The sequence below is a fragment of the Phascolarctos cinereus genome, unplaced genomic scaffold (assembly GCF_003287225.1).
Source record: "Phascolarctos cinereus isolate Bilbo 61053 unplaced genomic scaffold, phaCin_HiC Scaffold_9;HRSCAF=440, whole genome shotgun sequence".
NCBI classification, from domain to species: Eukaryota; Metazoa; Chordata; class Mammalia; order Diprotodontia; family Phascolarctidae; genus Phascolarctos; species Phascolarctos cinereus.
In genome coordinates this window covers 162706647-162725658 of record NW_027556402.1, presented here as the reverse complement: position 1 = coordinate 162725658, position 19012 = coordinate 162706647, and positions in this window count along the sequence as shown.

The window sequence follows — 19012 nt, the reverse complement described above, 5'->3', positions numbered from 1 at the left end:
AAGATTTCCCAATCTCTTTTAAAATTCTAGTGCCTTCTCTCTGTTAGTTATCTCCAAATAGGAGACAAGATGGCAGAGTATGAGGTGAGTTGCTTTTACCCTCCCTTATTAATCCCTGAAAACCCAGAAAATATCACCCCAGGAAAAACGCTGGGACAGCTGAATCAGAAGAAAGATGGGTGCAGCAGTCCAGTAGCCCAGGTAGCTTGAGGGATTAATTAGAAAAGCCCCTCTTACCCTGGAGGAAGGGGAACAGTACAGAACAGGAGGCATCACAGCAAGCTAGTGGAGAGTCCCACCTCAGCATACCAGGAGGAGATCCTGAAGCCCAGGTGGTAGAACAGGCAAACCTCAAAAACCTGGACCCCTGAATGCCTCACTGAGGGTGGGGGAACCAGTGGAAACCCACTTGGAAAACCACCAGGTGCTTGGGCATTCTACAGCAACCAGCTCTCCCAGTGCCTCAGCCAAACTAAGGGGAAATAGCACTCCAATGGGCCCCAGGAGGATAAACACTCTACAACATCCATCTGAAAGGAGCTGAAGAAAGCAAAAGGAAGGAAAGGCCCAGGTGAGCAGGAAATCTCCAGGAGCCACACCACCCATTCCTACCCCTAGAGTTCCAGTGTTGCTGATTCCAGCCCAACACCAGGTAAGCTGCCAGAACCCTACAGCCTCCAACTGCCAACACTGGAGGCCCCAGCACTCAAAGGTAGCAACCAGGCCCTAGACTCCCAACACAAGAAGCTTCAGTCAGTGCCCTCTGCTCCCCAGTAGAAAAGTTCAATCTCTATAGAGGCCAGGAAATAAGCAAACACCATGAGCAAAAAGAAACATACCATAGATTCTTATTATGGGCACAGTGAAGATCAAGGCAGAAATTCTGAAGAGGACAACATTGTCAGCAAACCCACATCTGGAAACTCAAAAGGGAATATGAACTGGTTTGAAGCCCAAAAAGCTTTCTTGAAAGGCTGAAGAAAGATTTTAAAATTCAAATAAGAGAGGCAGAAGAAAAATTGGGAAAAAGAAATGAGAGATATGCAAGAGAGAGTCAATAGCTTGGAAAAGGAAGGACAAAAATTAACTGAAGAAAATAACTCCTTAAAAAGCAGAATTGGCCAAACAGAAAAGGAGACACAAAAACTCACTGAGGGGAAGAATTCCTTAAAAAATACAATGGACCAAGTGGAAAATGAGGCACAAAATCTAATAGAAGAAAACAATTTGTTAAAAATTAGCACTGGCCAAATGGAAGGTACTCTATGAGAGAGTGTGAATCAATCAAACAGAAATAAAAGAATGAAAAAATAGATGAAAATGTAAAATACTTCATTGGTAAAACAACTGACTTGTAAAATAGATCCAGGAGAGACAATTTAAAAATTATTGGACTACCTGAAAATCATGATGAAAAAAAGAGCCCGGACAGCATCCTTCAGGAAATCAATAAGGAAAACTGCCCTGAGGTCCTAAAACCAGAGGGTAAAATAGCCATAGGAAGAATCCACCAATTGCCTCCTGAAAGAGATCCCAAATTGAAAATGCCAAGGAATATAGTAGCCAAATTCCAAAATTACCAGGTCAAAGAGAAAATACTGCAATCAGCCACAAAGAAACAATTTAAATATCATGGAACCACAGTCAGGATTATGCAGGACCTTGCAGCTCCTGCATTAAAAGACCATAGGATGTGGAATATGATATTCTGTAAGCAAAGGAGTTTGGATTACAACCAAGGATCAACTACCCAGTGAAAATGAGCATGATCTTTCAAGGGCGGAGATTGATATTCAATGAAATAGGGAACTTCCATACCTTCCTGATAAAAAGACCAGAGCTCAACAGAAAATTTCATCTTCAAATATAAGACTCAAGAGAGACATAAAAAGGTAAATTGGACAGAAAGAAACAACATGTTATTAATAAGGACAAACTGTTTACATCCCTACAAGGGAAGATGACACTTGTAACTCTTGAGAACTGTATTGTTATTACACCATGCTAAAGGGGTATACATAAAGGGGTGGGTATAAATTGACTTTGATGTAATGATGAAAAAAATCTAATCAAGTGGGTTAAATGGATCCAAGTAAGTGGATTAATCTGATCTAAGAAAATGTACTGAGAGCAAAGGAAAGGAGAAGGCAGATAAGGGTAAATTACATTACAGGAAAAGGGACAAAAACCTATTAGAGCAGAGGGAGAAAAGAGAGGGAGATGAGTGTTGTTTGAACCTTACTCTCATCAGATTTGGCTCAAGAAGAGAATAACATAATCAATTAGGCATAGAAATCTAACATGCCCTATAGGCAGTAGAAAGGAAAAGGGGAAAGAAAAGGGAGGGGGAATAGAAGGGAGGGGGGACTGAGGAAGGAGGTGGTCAAAAGCAAAACATTAGTGAGGAGGGAAAAGGAGAAAGGAAAAAGAAAAGCATAAACGGGGGGGGGGGGAAAGGATGGAAAGACACAGACAGTAATCATAACTGTGAATGTGATATATGAATGTAATGGAATAGTATTGTGCTATAAGAAATGGTAAACAGGCAGACTTCAGAAAAACCTGGAAAGACTTGTATGGACTGATACTGAGTGAAGTGAGCAGAACCAGGAGAACGTTGTACACAGTAACAGCCGCATTGTACAACGACTAATTTTGATAAACTTAATCCTTCTCAGCAATAGAAGGATCTAAGACATCTCCAAAGGCCTCATGATGGAAAATGTATCCACATCCAAAAAGAGAACTATGGAGTTTGAATGTAGGTCAAAGCATACTATTTGCTTTTTTTTTTCTTCTGTTGTCTTTTGTTTCCTCTTTCTGGTGGTTCCTCCTATTAGTTCTAATTCTTACTTATAACATCATTAATGTGAAATTATGTTTAATAGAAATGCATATGTATGGCCTATATCAGATTGCACACCATCCTGGGGAGGGAGGTATGGAGGGAGGGGCAGAAAAATTTAAAACTCAAAAGTTTATGGAAGTAATTGTAGATTAATCAAAATAAACAAATACCAGCATCCCTCCAAAAAATTACCTCCAAATATATATATGTATACATATATACACACATATAAATGTACATATACACACATATGTATATATGCACACATATATGCACACACATGTATGTGTGTATACATATATATGCGCACACATATATAGACACACATGTGTGTGTATTATATGTGATAGTATAATTTAGCACTAGCATATATGTATATGTATATATATATACATATAATTTTACACATAAAAATAAAGATAGATAGATTGTATATATTTGTTTACTTGCTGTCTCTCCCTTTAGATTGTGAGCTCCCTGAAGACAGGAACTGTCTTTTACCTTTCTTTATATCCCTAGCTTTAGCATAACGACTGGAAAATAGCAGGTACTTAATAAATGCTTAAGTGACTGAATGTTATATATAAAATTCCTTTGGGGGAAGATGTTGAGTACTAAATAACACCCCAAAAGTGAGATAGGTTATATTCTGACCTGTTGAAAACTACCATTCTGATTTGGGAATAAAGTCTAAATCATTGTTAGAATTCAATAAGTATCTACTATATGCTAGGCACTGTGCTAGTAATGGGGCAAAAATGGAATAGTCTCTACCCTTAAGGAGCTTATAACTTATAAAGGAACAACATGTATGTGTGTGTGTGTGTATGTATGTATGTATGTATGTATGTATGTATGTATGTACATATAAGTAAATATAGAGTATATGCATATAATCCATGACCCAGGGACAGTGAAGGAAGGACTCTGGGCTCACATGGACGACAGAGAATTCTGATGACCTGACTCCAAAGGCTTAGTTTTTCTTTTTGCTCCATTGCTCTCACTACTGCAATTTGATTAGAGAAATCTCCAAAAATTTAGATATCACCTGTATCTAGGTTTCTAGGGGAAGTTTCCAACTTCCACATGAGCACTTAATTTTATAAATATATATGTATGCATGTTTTATGTATATCTGTATGCATGTAAAGGACCGCTTTTATTTCAACCATGATAGAAAATGCTTAAGATGCACTGGATTGAACAGAAGTAATGACCCCATGGAGTGCACCATAGCATATCAATAACGTTCATTGGATTTTCTTAGCAAATATACTAAAATGGTTTGCCATTTCCTTCTCTAGTGCATCAAGGCAAACAGAGGTTTTGTGACCTTGGTCAAAGTCCCACAGTTAGCAAGCGTCTGAGGCTGAATTTGAACTCAGTTCTTCCTTACTCCCAGTCCAGCACTTTATACACTAAGCCACATAGCTGCAGATACAGAAATATTAATTACTCAAACAGCTCATTATACACCTGCCAAGAGTACAAAATAACTCTGGGGGCCATGGCATTAGCATTCCAATATATCTGGAACCTACACCCTCCTAGCAACTCAGGGCACTAGTAAGGAAGGCTTGGAAAGATTCAGCTCCCCACACAATTCCCTAAACAAATAACATGTCCTGGCCCAACATTCAGGTGCCTCTGAAGTGTTTTGCAGGAACTCTATCAATGACTTAGGTATGAAATGTGAAATTAAATAATACAGTGAAATATGGCTTGAGTGTAATAGTTTGCCAACGCTTGATCTAGGTTTAAGAAAGTGATTGGGAAAATGTTAATAATGCAGATTAAATGAAAAGTTTCTTGTGCATAATTTTTTTTTCTGGAATGCTAGTTTTTAAATATTTAGCAGCACACTCCTGATTCTAGGCCAAAAAATTGATTAGTTCAATATAAGAACATTTACATAAAATGAAATATTATATATGTTGTACATTTTTACAATTAAATATTCTAAACATTTCAGTTCAGCTTTGAAAAGGATTAATTGTGGTCCTTAAATTTCATAAAACAAGGAGACAATGTATGCAATCTAATTTGTATTGTTAATATAACAAAGTATATTGTAAGAAACATTATGTGAGCATGTGATTAACCCCCCAAATTATGAACTCATGAATAACATTTGAGAAAATATAGAGTAATGTAGTGCATTTTCATCTGTGCTAGATGGAATCTTGTTTTAACAATTTCTGTTCTATGAAAAGGAAATTCATGCAACTGATAGCATCTCTGTGAACGATGGAAAAGAAACAAAATAGAAATCCAAATGTGCTTAAGCTGAGCATTTCATACTGTATATCAATTATTGGGCATAAGATTTCACTGGAATGAGAATTTTTCTCTCTGTCCTCCTGCCTGATACCATGTGAGAGTAAGTGGAAATCATTTCTATTTTAGAGGCTAAATCCTTTCAATTACATGTACAGTTACGTGTCATCAAGTTTCTGGGGGAGAGAAGCAGGTCATCTGTCAGAGAGAATTATAATAATTCTCTGATAAGAAAAAATGATTGCTGAAGGTATAAACCACATTATTACACTCACGTTAGTACACAAAGGAAGTAAAAAGTTTATAGTCACATCCAAAGTTTAAAATATAGATTTCTCTCTCTTTTCTCTTAAAATGGAAAATTTCATAAATTTTTACATTCATAGTGCTCATGAGTATATAATAGCTCATAGTTATACATTTCTTTAAAGTTTACAATGTACTTCCTCACAACTCTTCAAGGTTGTATTATTTTTGCAGATGAGGAAACAAAAAGTCAGATAAATCCACAGGATTTAAAGTTAGAGGAGGCCTTAAAGACTATCTAGTTCAAATCTTTCATTTCACAGATGAAGAAGCAAAGGGCCACAAAAGTGAAGTGATTTGTTCTTGGTCCTGCAAAAATGACATTAAAACTAATTCCCTTCTCCCTGAACTCTTAGGGTTCTATACTTTACACTATGCTGATTACAACTCAAACCCAACTATTCAGACACCCAAATGTGGTGTTATTTTTTCCCACCATAACAAATGGCATCCTTTAAATATGAGGAAAGCACATTCAAAATCAGCCGTTACAAATCCTGATATTTAGGAAATAGGATAGAGTGAAATAAACTGTGAATTCCAAAATGAGCATAGTTGTATTCAGGTAGAAATGTGCTACATATAATCTTAGGTTTAGCATAAGAATAAACTTTCTAGTGATTATAGAATCATATAATTTGATAGATAAAAGGGACTTCAGGAACCATTTAATCTCACCTATCTATAAAAGAAATCCCCCCTGAAACATGTGAAATAGAAGCTTCCATTCAACGATTCCATTTAAAGATCTCCAATTAGCAAGAAGCCACTGAAAGTGTATGAAATTTACCATAGCACCATACCCATACCTATAGTGCCTTACTTCTGCAGATGACAGGGAGATGGATTTTCTAATCTCTCCTCTGAGGCATTTTACTCATTACAATTATAGAGCTTAAGAAACAAGTTTTCAAAAGAACTGAAAGCTACCATAAAAATGAGTCTATGATCACAGAGAAGCCCCAAATCATAAATAAGAGAAATGATAATTAAAACAACTCTAAGGTTCCATCTTATACAAATCACGCTGGCAAACACTACCAAATGAAAATGTTAAATGTTGACAGGGTCATGGAAAGACAAGTATATGCATGTAGTCTCGTTGATTCTGTCAATTAGTACAGCCATTCTGTACCATAATTTGGAACTATACTAGAAAATTTGCTAAACTGTGCATCTGTTTTGAAGAAATGAACCCACTATTTGGTATCTATCCAATAAAAGTCAAAGACAGAAATATTTATATACATAAAAGAGTGTGGGATACCCAATGGAAACTACATATACAAAAATATTGAATATCTACCTGTTTTACTGTTACTTATGTAATGTTAAAAGAGAGAAAGGAAAGAGAAGGCTCATGGGAGGATTTTGACAAGACTCAAACAGAATGTAAAAAGTGTCTATAGATTGTAATATATTCTGGCACTGAATGATATCTCAGTTTCATTAATTAACACTTATTCATAAATATATGCACATATAGGACCTTCTTTGGTCAAAATGCCGATGGGAATCCATGTGGTTATCTTAGTTTTTCAGAATCTTACCCTCAATACCTTTTCATCTACCCAATATGCTGGGGACCTTCTTATAGATCTGGTGACTATGTGGACACCAATGAAGGACACAGATTATCCATCAGTCATTCTAACTTCATCATTAGAACAATTTCTTTTTTGGGGTCATTACGGTGATATCATCCATACAGATTTTTTTTACCATCTCTGATGATACAGTTTATAAAGATTTATTTATCTTTTCTTCATTGGTAACATGTTTCACATTAATCATTCATCTTTTATTTATTGTTTGGATTATTAGCAACTTTAATTATTCAGAGTCTTTGGACACTGGTATTTTATGATTTAAGTCTAACAGTTTCACTGGAAAATATTGATGTTTAAATGATGCATCTTTGTTTCAAGAAAGTTCTTAAAAGAGTCATTAAAACAATTATGGAATTTCAAAACAAGTGATCCAGCTTGCTTTGCTCCTACCTATTACATCAAAATTACATGATTAGAAAATTACATCAGTGAAAATTCAACAGAGAATTTTCTCCATCATAAAATCGGGAAGGACTCTGCCTCTGGTGATTTATGTTGTCACTTCATATCTTCATGAAGATATGGTTTGAACATTCGATCTTTTTTATGAGGAACATTCTGCTATAAAAAAAATGAATCTGAAATTTGGGTATGATGACATGGGTGGCTATGGTGTCTCAGGCACAAGAATCAAAGTATATATACTGTTTTTGTAAGATTCTGATGAGACTTTCTGATCAAACTCATGCATGATAATATCCATGAATTTTCTCTTATTTGCTACCTTGTGAAAATAAAAATTTCAAAATTGCTAAACCTAAACCATATGAACTAAGACTACTTTTAAAACATTCTGTTGCATCAAGAAATTTAAAATGAAAACCTAGGGTTGAAATTTGTACCATTCTCATAGTCTTTATCCTTTTTTTTTTACACCACATATTAAGTTGTGATAAAAACTATTTCTGAATATTTATTATAAACCCATGGCTTTGCTTGTTCATTTTAATATGGAGTCTATCTTCTTCCTTGTGTTCTTGGCTAATTTGTTGTCAATACTCCCCAGACTTATTTATTTTTCTACTACTGGTGGCTCTGACAGCTTAATTTAGAGTTCTCTTAATCTCTTAAATATTCCAACTTATCTTTTAAAAATGAGGGATGTTTCGTAGTATAGAGAAGGACTAAGTGTTTCCTATCCAAGACTGTATTTCTAGTTCTCTTCTATGCTGAACTTCTGCTTTATCCATATTTGAAGAAAAATAGGAAGTCTGGTCATCTGTGTAAGGCCCGTGAAGTGGCTGACCTAAGGGGAAGCTTTAGCATCAAACAAAATGGCCAAAACCAATAGGGATAGCCCAAGTCTGTCCTGTTTTATCAGCAGACAAGTGCCAAGAGTAGCTTGATACTGCAATGCCAAGAGGAAACAAAATGCATTAATAGTCTTGAAAAACTGATATGTTCTTTAAAAAAAAAAGGGGGGGCAGTTAGGTGGCACAGTGGATAGAGTACCAGCCCTGGAGTCAGGAGGACCTGAGTTCAAATACAACCTTAGACACTCAACATTTACTAGCTGTGTGGTCCTGGGCAAGTTACAACTACAACTCTCTCACCAAAACAAACAAACAAACAAAAAAAAAACCCTGATATGTTTCAATGAGGCTAAAATATAGCCTACCAACTGAATGTAAGTAATGTTATAAGTTAGTGAATCTTGTTAATTCTGTAAAGATGCACCATGATTTTTTTCATGCTTACCATTACTTTCTCAATAGGATTAACCTACTTGGCTCAAACCTAAATCATATTTGTACCTTAAGTACCTTTTCAATTTCCTCTTTGGGGGGCCCAGATGTGAGTTATTACTCAATCCATAGAGCAATTTTCCCTGGGACACCTATGTGAGGGTTTGCAAAAAAAAAAGCTTATGAGTGTGGGAGAAAACAAGATCCCTCTTGACAGACACAGGCTTCCCAGTGCCAAAACTCTTCCATAAACCATGATGGCAGAGAACTGTACAGTGGAGGGTGAGTTTCTCCGACGTTGTGAGCTCAGCTGAATATCTCAATTTTTTAAATAATTTTTTAAATAATTAATTTATTTTTTGTTTTTAACATCCACTTCCATAACACTTTGTTTTAAATTTTCTCCCCCTCTTTCTTATCTCCCCCCAACAAGAAGGCATACAATCTGATACAGGCTCTACTTATATATACATTCATATTAAGCATATTTCCCCATTAGTCATGATGTAAAGAACAATTAGAACTAAAGGGAGGAACCAAAAAAAATGAAGCAATAAAACAAAACAAGAAAGGAAAATGAGAGCAAATAGAACACTTCCATTTGCATTCAGACTCCATAGTACTTTCTCTGGATGTGGATAGCATCATGAGTCTTTTGGAGTTGTCTTAGATCATTGCATTGCTGAGAAGAGCCAAGTCTATCAAAGTCAGTCATCCTATAAAGTCGCCCTGGTTCTGCTCATTTCACTCTGCAGCAGTTCATATAAGTCCTTCCAGGTTTTTTTTTTCTGTAGTCTCCCTGCTCATTATTTCTTATAGCACAACAGTATTCCATTACATTCATATACCACAACTTGTTCAGAAACTCTCCAATTGATGGGCAGCCCCTCAATTTCCAATTCTTGGCCACTACAAAAAAAGAGCTGCTATAAATATTTTTGTACATGTGGGTCCTTTTCCCATTTTTATGATCTCTTTGGGATACAGACCTAGAAGTGGTACTTCTGGATCAAAGGATATACACAATTTTATAGTCCTTCATGCATAGTTCCAAATTGCTGTCCAGAATGGTTGAACCAGTTCACAACTCCACCAACAATGCATTAGTGTTCCAATTTTCCCACATCTTCTCCAACATTTATCATTGCCCTGCTTTGTCATGTTAGCCAACCTGATAGGTGTGATGTGATACCTGAGGGTTGTTTTGATTTACATTTCTCTAATCAATAGTGATTTAGAACATTTTTTTATATGACTATAGACAGCTTTAGTTTCTTCTTCTGAAAAATGCCTATTCATATCCTTTGACCATTTATCAATTGGGCAATAACTTGCATTCTTATAAATTTCACTCAGTTCTCTAAATCTCCATTTTTTAATGCTAAACTTTGATAATGTCTTCTATTTCTTTTCTTCATTGGCTATAGCCTGTTCATACCCACTCTGTGCCTTTCCACTGTTCTCTGATAGTAATTTTTAAATTCTTCAGAAATTACTGTATTCTATGTTTTATTACAATACAGCAATACTAGGAGAACACTGGTATTAAAGAAAAGGATGGACTTTAGGGAATGACTGAACAAATTATAGCATATGAATGTAATGAAATATGTTTAACCATAAAAAAAGAAGGAATGGTTTTAGAGAAATCTGGGAAGGTTCATATGAATCAACTCAAAGTAAAGTTAGCAGAACTAGGAGAAAAGTTTATTCAGTGATAATAGCATTGTCAAGAAAAACAACTATGTGAAACACTTCAGAATGTTAATCAGCAGTCTTCTCACCTTGGAACTTGGCTCAAAGCCTATGGTCTTCTTGCCATGGCACCTCCCTCTCCCTCCCTGGTCCCCTCTTCTCATTAGTGAATTCCTCCCAGGGCCTCCATTTTGTGCTGTGGTCTAGACAAGCCACCCACCATTTCTCTCCCAGATTTAATTCTATGACTTCACTACCACAAATGCCCTTACCCATCAATGTACTTTCTTCTCCCTTTTATGTGATATCTCTCCCCATCTTAATTAGGAATGCAAGCTTTATGAGGAAAAAGAACTGTTGTTCTTTTTGCTTTTATTTTTGTCTCACCATGTCCAATACAGTTTGGCACATAGCAAACGTTTAATAAATACTTCTTGAATGACTAACTGGCTACACGACATCTGCAAGTCTCTGGAACTAAATTATTTCCTGCCACAAAGAAAGAACACTATACTTTGATTATTTTAGAAGATATACTAAATAATTTCTCTCCCCTTTCTCTTCATTTTTCATCAGGGCAGGATATGCTAAAAACTAATTTCCCTATGATATTTGCTTACTTAACTAAAAGGTTCTTAGCTCAGCTGCCCTAGAGACTATTAGACTACAACTTTTACAATTTGCTTTAATAAGAGTGTTTTTACTTGGAGCAAACTCCTATTTTATGTAAAACAATTTCAATGAAATATCTATTTTTGAAAAGGAAAATAATGAACTAAACATTATTGGATTGAAAACTACAGATGTTTCATATAACAACTGTCTTGTTTATACAATTCAAAAATAAAAGAAAAACAATGTCTTTTCTCATCTTCCTTCTCTATTGAAATGTAGTATATATATATATTTTCAATAACATTTTTTTAATTTTTCCAATAACATTCTGAAGGCATTTGATATCCTTTCCTACAAAAAGAGATCAATTTTTAAAAAGAATTGTCCATTCCAATAAATGAGATTTCATATATTCTTGGGAAAGCTTTATTATACATATAATCAATTTTCCTGTTTTAATAGTGGAACTAAAACTCATTTAAAGTTACTGTGTATATTTAAACATTCACATATTATTTTGATATGAAATCAGAAAAAAATCATATATAACCTGAAATAACTCTAAACAAAATTCTAAACAAATGTCTATCCAAAGAAAATATCACCGAACCATGCCAAAGACTGGATGACACTCACTGAAATGTGTTTATGTGGAACATAACTCAAAAACCCAGAAACATTAGTCTCATCACATGGTGAATATGCAGGGGAAAAAAATTGATTTGTGTGATATCCTAAGATCTTTAAGACTTTGCATAATATTTCTCCTTTTATTTTCCAGGAATTGATTTTTAAAATTACTAAATGGGAGCAGTTAGGTGACTCAGTAGATAGAGCTCTGGCCTTGGAGTCAGGAGGACATGAGATCAAAACTGGACTAAGACACAAGATACTTACTAGCTGTGTGACCCTGGGCAAGTCACTTAACTCCGATTGCCTCACTAAAAAGCAAAAACAAAAAATTTACTAAAGGCTTCCAATGTACAAAACACTATGCTAATCATGAGGGATATAAATAGAAAACTAAAATGTCAGACTTTGCTTTCAAAATATATAGGAGATTTCAGATGTAAATCAGACGGGAAGGTTCCAGGTTGCAGACACAAGGCAGACAGTAATGCATCATCTTTAATGCCATTTCCATTAATAAAATTATATATATTAACTTTTTGACACTATCAAGGACTTTGGTGGCAATCATTTTCTTTTCTGGGTCCTCAGTAGCTGTAGCTTCTGAGGAAGTTCTGCTTAGGGGAGAGGGAGGGTACACAAAAAGTCAGATGTCATACTGCATTCACACAAAGTTTTGTCCTCTGGATGATGGCTGTGGGGGGCCATACTTGAAGGAGTGCCAGTGTCTCTCCAGGGTGCTGTTACTTTTAAAACATATTCTTTGCTTTGATCCAGCAATAGCACTTCTAGGGCTGTATCCCAAAGAGGTCATCAAAATGGGAAAAGGACCCACATGTACAAAAATATTTATAGTAGCTCTTTCTGTGGTGGCAAAGAATTGGAAATTGAGAGGATGCCCATCAATTGGGGAATGGCCAAACAAGTGGTGGTATATGAATGTGATGGAATACTATTGTGCTATAGGAAATGATGAGCAAGTGGACTTCTGAAAAACCTGGAAAGACTTGTATGGACTGATATTGAGTGAAGTGAGCAGAACCAGGAGAACATTGCACACAGTAATAGCCATGTTGTGAGATAAGTAAAGGCAACAGACTTAGCCCTTCTCAGCAATGCAAGGATGTAAGACATCTTGAAAGGTCTCATGATGGAAAATGCTATCCACATCCAAAGAAAGAACTATGGAGTTTGAATGCAGATCACAGCATACTATTTGCTATTTTTTTTTCTTCTGTTTTGTTTTGTTTCCTCTTTTTGGTGGTTCCTCCTATTGGTTCTAATTCTTCCTTACAACATGACTAATGAGAAAACACGTTTAATAGGAATGCATATGTGTACCCTATATCAGATTGCATGCCGTCTTGGGGAGGGGGAGAACATTTTTAAACTCAAGTGTACAGATGTGATTGTTGAAAACTAAAAATTAATTAATAAAAATAATAATTTAAAAACCATATTCTTTGACAGCATTATGTTTTCCTCTACTGAGAAAAAATATGTATATTTAAATGGATCTGTGAGCTAAATTATGTGAATATTCCCTCTCATGATGAGGATCAAATCTCATCTAGGCCTTCTCACTCTTTGGGATTCCCTTCTATGCATTTCCATAAATGTGCCATAGAGGAAACAACAAAAAAGTTTTCTGGAATATTAGTGTCCCACCTGGGCTATCTGTTAGTTATCCCTTGCTCTTATTATATGATTGACTAAATATTTTTTGGATCATATACTTTTGGGATGTTATCTTTCATATGATTTCTTGCCCATGAGCTGTCATTGGCAATATGCTTCAGTCTATTTATGGCACCATGCATCTCTCCATTACCCTCTTGGCAAACTGAGATTTTGATGACTGTGTTCTATGACTCATAGCCATATGGCACCCCCAGAAGATCAAAAGATGGATTTTTCTTTTAGGAAGAATTTTAGGGTCTCTGAAAAATCTTCAGTTTCCAAAATGCAGTCTAGGTATTTTTCATGAAGACTGAAGGAAATGTCTCATGGCCTATGACCTCAGCAAAAATTTCTATTGCTTTGAGCACTGTTCATATCACCTCTTGACCAATTCTCTTCCCCAGAAGTTTTATGTTAGTGTTCCAGGCTTGTGAAGTCTCTTCAGCATTAACTATTTCAAGTTTTTAAAATCATCTTTGAAAATCTGAGACTATGAATTGAAACCTCAATATTGTTTCAAGTTTCATTTGTCTTAGGATTGGTGGTTTAGTATATGGTTTGATGTGACCATTGATAATTTGCAGTCCTGTTTTTGAAAAAAAAGTTCATATTCTTTGAGCATATCCATTGGAGGACTGCTCTGATTTCCATACATATTTATCAGTTCCTTTAATTCGAACCCAAAGCTGCTAGTCTTGCATTAAAATTATCTTGTATTTGTTTTGTATATGCTTTTTATATACTTATATATGTTCATGTTGTCTCTCCTTATAGAAAGCAATTTCCTTTACTGTTTCATTTAGACCTTTGCATCACCAAAGCCTAGCAAAAGGCCTAAAGTAGGAATTATAAAATATTGATCAAATGATTGAGTGAAAATTCCTATTTGTCTTAGATGTAACTTTTTCCCATGACGTTGTTTTTCATTTAATATTTCTCAACTACACACAAAAATTAATGCTCATTTTATAAAATGTTGAGTTCCAAATTCTTTCCCTGCCTCCATATCCTCTACTCCTCCTTGAGATGGCAAGCAGTTTGATATAGATTATAGCTGTGAAGAAAGGCCAAACATAATTCCATATTAGCCAAGTTACAAAAGAAAACAGAGGCCAAAAACAAACAAATGTGAAAACTAAAGTTAAAAGTATGCTTCAATTTTCATTCAAATTCTATCAGTTCTTTCTGTGGAAGTGGGTAGCATTTTTCATCATTATTAGTCCTTTGGAATTGTCTTGTATCACTGCACTGATCAGAATAGCTAAGTCACTTACTGTTGATCGTCATACAATATTGCTGTTACTATGTACAATGTTCTCGTTGTTCTGCTCACTTAACTTCATATCAGTTCATATAAGTCTTCCCAGGTTTTTTTTTTTTTTCTGAAATTGTCCTGCTCATCATTTCTTACAATAGTATTCCATAACAATCATATATTATAACATTTTCATCCCTTCCCCCATTAAGGGTCATCTCCTCAATTTCCAATTCTTTGCCACTACAAAAAGAATTGGTATAAATATTTTTTATAAAAAATTTTCTTTTTCCTTTTTTTTAATCTGTTTGGGATAGAGTTGTTCCTGGGTCAAAGGTATGCACAGTTTTATAGCTCTTTGGGCATAGTTCCAAATTGTTCTCCAGAATGGTTGGATCAGTTCACAATTCTGCCAATAGAGAATTAGTGTCCCTATTTTTCTACATCCTCTCCATTTTTCTTTTCTGTCATATTAGCCAATCTGATAAGTGTGAGGTGATACCTCAGAGTTGTTTCAATTTGCATTTTTATAATCAACAGCAATTAAGCATTTTTCATATGAGTAGTTTTGATTTCTTCTTTTGAAAACTGTCTGTTCATATCCTTTGACCACTTATGAATTGGAGAATGACTCATTTTCTTAACACATATTTAAGAAATGAGGCTTATATTAGAGAACCTTGCTGTATTTTCCTCCAGTTTTCTTCTTTCCTTCTAATCTCAGTTGCATTGGTTTTGTGATTTTTTTCAAATTTAATGTAATCAGAATTATTTATTTTACATCTTGTAATCCTCTCTATAGTTTTTGTTCATAAATTCTGCTCTTATCCATAGATCTGACTGGTACAGTTTTTCTTGTTCTCTTAATTTGCTTATAATATCTTCCCTTATGTCCAAATCATGTACCCATTCTGACCTTATCTTAGTATATGATGTGAGATGTTGGTCTATACCTAGTTTCTGCCAAACTACTTTCCAGTATTCTAAGCAAATTTGTCAAATTGTGATTTCTTATCCTAAAATCCAGGATCTTTGGGTTTATCAAACACTAGATTATTATGGTCATTTACTACTGTGTATTGTATGCCTAATCTATTTCACTTATTCACCACTGTATTCCTTAGCCAGTATCAGATTGTTCTGATGATTACCACTTTGTAATACAGTTTGAGATCTGGTATGGCTGGGCCACCTCCCTTCATATTTTTTCCATTGATTCCCTTGATATTCTTGACCTTTTGTTCTGCAAATTAATTTTGTTATTATTGTTTCTAGCTCTATAAAGGCATTCTTTGGTAGTTTGATTGGCATGGCACTGAATAAGTAAATTAATTTAGGCAGAATTGTAATTTTTATTATATTGCTTCATCCTACCCATGAGCAAGTGATATTTTTCTAATTGTTTAGGTCTGACTGTAGTTGTGTGAAAAGTGTTTTATAATTGTGTTATTATACTTCCTGAGCCTGTCTTAGCAAGTAGACTCCCAAATATTTCATATTGTCTTAACTTATCTTAAATGGAATTTTTCTTTCTACCTCCTGCTGCTGGATACAGAAATGCTGATGATTTATGGGGGTTTATATTATATCTTTCAACTTTGCTGAAGCTGTTAATTGTTTCTAAGTTGCTAATGAAAATCTAATTTTTGCCAATCTGCTTTCTAGGTTTTTTTTTTCACATAGGTCTTCTCAAATAAGGATTCATGCCCTATATTTCCCATTCCTTAGTATTTTATACCCTTACCTTTTTTAACCTTGGATTCCTGTTTTCAACTGCTTCCGTGTCTTTCCTAAAATCTTTTATTGATTTCTGTTTATATTTCTTAACCAGTACAAAATAGTTTTGATTATAATCTTACGATGTAGTGTGGAAACTGAAAGTCACTGAAGGTCCTTGACCAGGATAGGAGAACTATCAGACATATTTTAGGAAGATTATTTTGTTAGCTACATAGAGCTTGAAGTCAAAAAGGAAGAAACTGAAGACATATACTGATTCCTTGATGAGCTGAATGAACTTAAAAAGTTCATATATTTAAGAAGTAGTGATATAAAAATCTAGAAAAAGAATAAAATTCTGAAATCCCAAGAGGCGTTCCTTGAGACAAAACTGTACCATTCAAATACATAAGTCCAAGAAAAGAAGAATCCATATTGATCAGGAATTTGAAAAGAGGATAGATGTAAAGAGTATATATCTGTATATAAGGTATTCTGACACTGAGAACATCAGTTATAAATCTAATTGTAGCATCTGCTCTGTACCTGCAAGTTGTCATGTGAAATTTTTTAAAAAATGAAATGAAATGAAATACAGCTATATTTATGCAAGACACGTAAGATAACCTTATATACCAGAGATTTCTAACCTTTTTACACATTACAGTATTGCGGAAGTTGCTGTAATAAACAAAACAACAATCAATAACTCTCCTTGTCCTCAAGGATCCCACATTCTATTGTTCAAGGAGTGGATAAAGGAAGACAACATGAACACAGATGAGTAAGTATAAATATACACAAAAGTAAATATAAGGTAATTTCTGTAGAGAGAGGATACTGGGATAATGAGGAGAAATCAGAATAGGTCCCCTATATGATATAGTACTTGAATTAAGCTTTTAAAGACACTAGGGATTCTAGATTGCAGAGGGAAGGAAGGAAGGAAGCATTCCAGACACTGAGGATAGACTTTGCAAAGATATGGAGACAGGAGATGGTATATCATATACAGGAAATATCAAGTGTGTGGGTTAGACTGGAATACACAGTATATGAAAGAAAATAATGTGCAATAATCCTGGAAAACTAGGTTGGAACCTTATTATCATGGCATGTCAATGCCAAACAGAGTTTATATTTTTCCCCTAAGGGGAACAACAAATCCTTAAGATTTCCTGAGCACAGAACTGAAATACTAGAACTCTTAATTTAGAAATATCCATTTGGAAACTGTCTGGGGAATGGAATGAAGGCAGGGAGATAAACTGGGAGTCTATTACATCAAACCCAGGAGAGAAGTAATGAAGATCTGAGTTATGGTGGTAACAATGTGAGAACAAATGATAAGATTTAAAAACTGTTTGGATGAGGGATGGGGCATGGGAGAGAGAAAAGTCAAGGATGACAGAGATTTTTAATGTGGTCACTGTTTTAGACATGTGGACTCTGAGAAGCATAGGAGACATCCAGCTGGAAATGCCCAAAGTTATTTGGTGTTATGGGACTGACACTCAAGAAAAGTTTATAGCATAAATACCCTTTGTTAACACCAAAGCATTTGTGAACCCCACATAATATTTTCTGTGTTACTGGTATATTTAAATATAATCGCACTTGCAATTTAGTAGTAGAGCTATATGGATTTGAAAAAATATACACATGTCTATCATACTTTTGATTTTAGCTTATAGAAAGTATGTTTGTTTATGTATTTATTCATATATGGATTTAAGCACTGCTTTGAATAGTTTTATAGCTGTCCACAAGTTTATAACCCACAGATTAGATGGTATTTTCACACAGTTAATAGCAAATAAAGATCCCTTACACTTTTTGTAGAGTTGTCTACCATTCTTCTTATAGAAATACTGTGTTATAGAATCCATTGAAGACAAAAATTCATTTTTGCTACTTTATCTGTAAACAGGCACCAATTTTAGAAGAAAAGAAGGTGTGTTAATGGCAGGATGGTGATGTATCAAAAAAGAATGCCTAAGCTTTTAAAAGGTCTAGAAACCATGCTGTTTGGAAAATGGTCAAAGAAAACTAGAGAGGTTTAGTCTAGAGAGCAGAACATTCATGGAGTGAGTTATCAATGATATCTTCAAATATACGGATGGCTGCCATGTATAAGGAAGACCTTTAAGGCTTCTCTAGAAAGCAAGCTGATGGCCAATGGGTGGCTGTCATAAGAAGGAAAACAGCACTCAAAGGGGATATTGCATATCTAATATCCTGAGATCTTTGATACTTTCTTTTATCACTCAAAAACTGGGAAAGCTATCCAACCTTTGCAACAAAATTGTTTTAGTATATAATAGGGACATAACCAAAAAAAAAGGATGATGGAAATATTGCCTAATCTGAAAACTAGGATTTCTTCATTATGAAAAGTGTTTAAGCAGAAGCTGAATAATCTTATCTGTTAGAGAATCTTGTGTGAGATTCTTGCATTGGAGTAAAGGTTGTGATCAAATGCATCTAAGGTCTCTTCTAATCCTAATGTTCTCTGATTCTCTGATTTATCTGTCCTTCTTTGAGTTAATATAATTTTCATTCAGACTGACTGTGACTGATCAGACCATTGCAAGTTTGGAATGCTCTACTACAGGTCGGAAACATATATTCCCTGTGAATATTTGGAGTGGATTCTCTAAATTTGTGCATCTCATGTTTCTTTTCAGCT